This window comes from Bison bison, unplaced genomic scaffold (genome assembly GCF_000754665.1).
Source record: "Bison bison bison isolate TAMUID 2011002044 unplaced genomic scaffold, Bison_UMD1.0 scf7180017864357, whole genome shotgun sequence".
Classification (NCBI taxonomy): Eukaryota; Metazoa; Chordata; class Mammalia; order Artiodactyla; family Bovidae; genus Bison; species Bison bison.
The window spans coordinates 862,115-867,583 of record NW_011494929.1 but is presented as its reverse complement, the minus strand read 5'-3'; positions in this window follow the sequence as shown (position 1 = coordinate 867,583).

Below are 5,469 nucleotides of genomic sequence, written 5' to 3'. Positions count from 1 at the left end.
TTTGTAAAGTTCTTCTGTGTATTCTTGCCACCTCTTCTTACTATCTTCTGCTTCTGTTAGGTCCATACCACTTCTGTCCTTTATCGAGCCCACCTTTGCATGAAATGTTCCCCTGGCTCTCGAATTTTCTTGAAGAGATCTCTAGTCTTTCCCATTCTGTTGTTTTCCTCTATTTCTTTGCATTGATCGCTGAGGAAGGCTTTCTTATCTCTCCTTACTATTCTTTGGAACTCTGCATTCAGATGCTTATATCTTTCCTTTTCTCCTTTGCTTTTTGCTTCTCTTCTTTTCACAGCTATTTGCAAGGCCTCCTCAGACAGGCATTTTTCCTTTTTGCATTTATTTTCCATGGGGACGGTCTTGATCTCTGTCTCCTTTACAATGTCACGGACCTCTGTCCATAGTTCATCAGGCACTCTATCTATCAGATCTAGTCCCTTAAATCTATTTCTCACTTCCACTGTATAATCACAAGGGATTTGATTTAGGTCATACCTGAATGGTCTAGTTGTTTTCCCTACTTTCTTCAAGTTTAGTCTGAATTTGGCAGTAAGGAATTCATGATCTGAACCACAGTCAGCTCCTGGTCTTGTTTTTACTGACTGTACAGAGCTTCTCCAACTTTGGCTACAAAGAATATAATCAATCTGGTTTCAATTTGACCATCTGGTGATGTCCATGTGTAGAGTCTTCTCTTGTGTTGTTGGAAGAGGGTGTTTGTTATGATTGGTGCATTCTCTTGGCAAAACTCTATAAGCCTTTGCCCTGCTTCATTCCGTATTCCAAGGCCAAATTTGCCTGTTACCCCAGGTGTTTCTTGACTTCCTACTTTTGCATTCCAGTACCCCATTAAATGAGGACATCTTTTTTGGGTGTTAGTTCTAAAAGGTCTTGTATGTCTTCATAGAACTGTTCAACTTCAGCTTCTTCAGCATTACTGTTTGGGGCATAGACTTGGATTACTGTGATATATCTATTACACAAGCTAAAATATAAAATAGTGATTATACCAAATGATGAAAAGGATTTGAAAAAATTAGGTCTCTTATAAATTGCTGATGAAATTGTAAAACTATAAGACTATTATTGAAACTATTTTGGATGTGTCTTGTAAAATTAGGGCTTCCCTGGTGTCTCACATAGTAAAGAATCTTCTTGCAATACAGGAGAACTGGGTTCGATCCCTGGGTTAGGAAGATCCCCAGGAGAAGTGAATGGCTACTCACTTCAATATTCTTGCCTGGAGAAGTACATGGACAGAGAAGCCCTATAGGCTACAGTCCATGGTGTCACAAAGATTTGGACTTGACTGAACGACTAACACACACACACACGCATACACACACACACAGAAAGCCATTATTGAAACTATTTTGGTAGTTTTCTTGTAAAATTAACTATACAACACAGAAATAGCACACTTGATCATTTAGCTCACAGGAATGAAAACATCTGTCCACACAAAAACCTGTACATTGACAGTCATAGCAGCTTTCTTTTTAATACCAGAACCTGGATCAAATATCCTCTTCTTATGTCTATCAGAAAGTCTGCTAAGCCTCCATATTGGCCTTGTTCTTTTTTACGTATAAATCAACTAAACTTAGCTTTGCTTTATCAGGTTATTCTGCTGGCATTTTCGGGAGCTGAGAAAAGACATGATACAAATGTATCTGGTCTCTACTGTGCCAGGTACTTGGGACACAAAAATAAAAGATAGAAGAGACCTATATTTTCATGGAGCTTGAAATTAATTGAGGTAGCATGTGAGAAAGAGGAAAACCAACAAATTAGTAATTGCAGAATATATTGTTATGGGAGAAAGAATAAGACACTTCTATTTATAATAGTAATTGGCAAATCACCACCTACTTTGTTAAATAAAATTTTATTAAACCTGGCCACAAACTTTTTTTTTTTTTTTGCATATTGTCTATGGCAATATTCATGATATGAAGGCAGTATTGAGGGTTTGCAACATAGTTTGTATAGTCTACAAAGGCTAAAATATTTACTATCTGGAACTTTAAGAAAAGCTTTGCACATCTCTGACTTAGGATATATATTTTGAGTCTCAAACTGGATCTTAATATTTTTATATTCTCTCTTCTAGTAAGATATTTGTTAAAGTCAGATGTTAAGGACTTTTTAAAAATGGTTTTTAAAAATTTTCTTAAGCCTCATATACAGGCCAAAATCTAAGTCTGGTGGTCTGTTACATAGTAGAGTTTGTTCTAGGCACAGTTAAACCATAAACATTTTCAATTACACTGTGGTAGTAGGAAGATATGGTTTTCTAAACCACGGTAGAGAATCATCAATAGATCTTGAAATCAATTTTCAGGTTGTAACTAAAAATTTTTAAGTGAAATATACAAAGAAAAATAGACTGTAATGCACATAGTAAGGACATATTGCTTATGAAAGCTTTGTTCAGTTTGATATGCATAGGCACATGGACAAACACACATACACATGCATGTTCTTGTTTATCATATATGGAAATAAATTATACAATGCTTGAAAGTCATTGCTTAATGAGATATGAAACTTGTAGCTTAACTGCTGGGGAGCATTAAGGGTGATGCAGTTAAGTGGAACTATATTGTTCCTATCTCATACTTATGGACCAAAGATTGGGAGAACGGAAAAGCCTATAGTATATTTAAGGAAGAATTCCCTTGGCACCCCTCTGCTCTAGAATTCTAGAAGTAAATCACTTTGAAGACTGCAAAAAACCCAAGAGCATGCCAAGAAGAGTTAGAAAAGCTGTGGGTATATTCTGCACTTATTCACTTCTAAAACAACTTGTATTATTGTACTAGAGTATAGATGATGAACCCTGAGAAGGGACATCACCAGATGGTGAATAACCAAAATCAGATTGATTATATTCCTTGCAGCAAAGATGGAGAAACTCTGTACAGTCAGCAAAAACAAGACCGGGAGCTGACTGTGGCTAAGATCATGAACTCCTTATGCCAAATTAGACTGAAACTGAAGAAAGTGGGGAAAACCACTAGACCATCCAAGTATGACCTAAATCAAATCCCTTATGATTATACAGTGGAAGTGAGAAATAGTTTTAAGGGACTAGATCTGACAGAGAGAGTGCCTGATGAACTATGGATGGAGCTTTGTGACACTGTATAGGAGACAGGGAGCAAAACCACTCCCAAGAAAAAGAAATGAAAAAAGGAAAATGGCTGTCTGAGGAGGCCTTATAAATAGCTGTGAAATGAAAAGAAGCCAAAAGCAAAGGAGAAAAGGAAAGATATACCCATTTGAATGCAGAGTTCCAAAGAATAGCAAGGAGAGATAAGAAAGCCTTCCTCAGTGATAAGTGCAAAGAAATAGAGGAAAACAATAGAATGGGAAAGACCAGAGACCTCTTCAAGAAAATTAGAGCGCAATATACTATTAACCAGATAGCCCACCATGTTCAGCTACTTTGAGACGACTGAAAATAAATGTGTTTCTGTCCAAAGTCACTTCGGTGGTGTCTGACGCTTTGCGATCCCATGGACTATAGCCCGTCAGGCTCCTCTGTCCATAGGATTTCCAGGCAAGAATACTGGAGTCGTTGCCATTGCTTACTCCAGGGGATTGTCCAGCCCACGGATGGAACCCACCTCTCTTATGGCTCCTGTGTTGACAGGCAGGTTCTTTACCACTAGCACCACCTGGGAAGCCCTAAAAAGTAAATGACCAGGATGTAAATCTGCTGCTCTCTTTTCCCTGTCCCAAAGCCAGATAACAATAATGATCTCAAAAATGACTGGTGTAGGTTCCAGGACACACTACTCATGCCTCAGCAATCAGTGTGTTTCTAGAGGCAATTTTCCATAATTCTAAGAACTCTGATTTCTGCTCTATAAGATTATATAATACATGTCCTCATGGATGTAAAGATGTTGTGGGGCCTAATGCTTATATAATCTTGGAGGTACACCTTAAGAAAAAGGATATAACAGTGCATATCCTTGTTAAGGGCCCATTGTATAAGTGTCCCAGATTCTTTTCCTTTCCATTCTAAAGTCACCTTTGCAATTAATTCTCCAATCTATACTAAGAAATGCTTAGAAAATATAAGGCATTGGTGGACAATTGAAATACTGAGAAAGTACTTGAAATTAGCAAGCAGAAATTACTAAGAAGAGTTTATTTCTTCAGGCTAAATTTAACAATATTGACTGAATTGAATTTTAACCCATAGAATAATTGAGAAATCATAAATATTAACATTTGATCACACTTTGTGGGAGATGATATAGGGTAAGAAGTATGGAGCAGAACTGGTTGCCAATTCTACCCAATACTCTTCCCTTTTCTTTTTGAAATTTGTTATCTTATTCTGATAATTTGTTTTTATTTATTTACTTGTAGACAATATCTACCAATAGAGAGTTTGAAATGTCAGATACTCTCCAAGCCAACCCCGAGCTGGGGCAAATGCATATGGCATATGGTTTTATAGTGGGAAATAAGATTATGGAATTTTGGTGATGACCTTCTGGGAAAAGATGTCTTTTCAAATAAAAAGACCTGTGAGAGATGTTCTCAAGCCAGATTCCACAATTGGGTATCATGTTTAAAACTGTACTAAGTAATCTTAAATGAACACAACTAAGTTCCAAACCAATATGTTCAGGGTTATATACAAAAGCAAAACAAAACAAAATTCTTAATAACCTGAGTAACTGACTTGATTTGTAAGGTGTTGAATAATTTGACCTTCAAAATATGGAAATTTGTAGTTATAAAATACCCTCAGATCAGATCACATCAGATCAGTCGCTCAGTTGTGTCCGACTCTTTGCGACCCCATGAGTGGCAGCACGCCAGGCGTCCCTGTCCATCACCAACTCCCAGAGTTCACCCAGACTCACGTCCATCGAGTCAGTGATGCCATCCAGCCATCTCATCCTCTGTGGTCCCCTTCTCCTCTTGCCCCCAGTCCCTCCCAGCATCAGGGTCTTTTCCAAGGAGTCAACTCTTCCCATGAGGTGGCCAAAGTACCGGAGTTTCAGCTTCAGCATCATTCCTTCCAAAGTAATCCCTGGGTTGATCTCCTTCAGAATGGACTGGTTGGATCTCCTTGCAGACCAAGGGACTCTCAAGAGTCTTCTCCAACACCACAGTTCAAAAGCATCAATTCTTCAGCACTCAGCCTTCTTCACAGTCCAACTCTCACATCCATACATGACCACAGGAAAAACCATAGCCTTGACTAGATGAACTTTTTTTGGCAAAGTAATGTCTTTGCTTTTGAATGTGCTATCTAGTTTGGTCATAACTTTCCTTCCAAGGAGTTAGCGTCTTTTAATTTCATGGCTGCAGTCACCATCTGCAGTGATTTTGGAGCCCAGAAAAATAAAGCCTGACACTGTTTCCACTGTTTCCCCATCTATTTCCCATGAAGTGATGGGACCGGATGCCGTGATCTTTGTTTTCTGAAGGTTGAGCTTT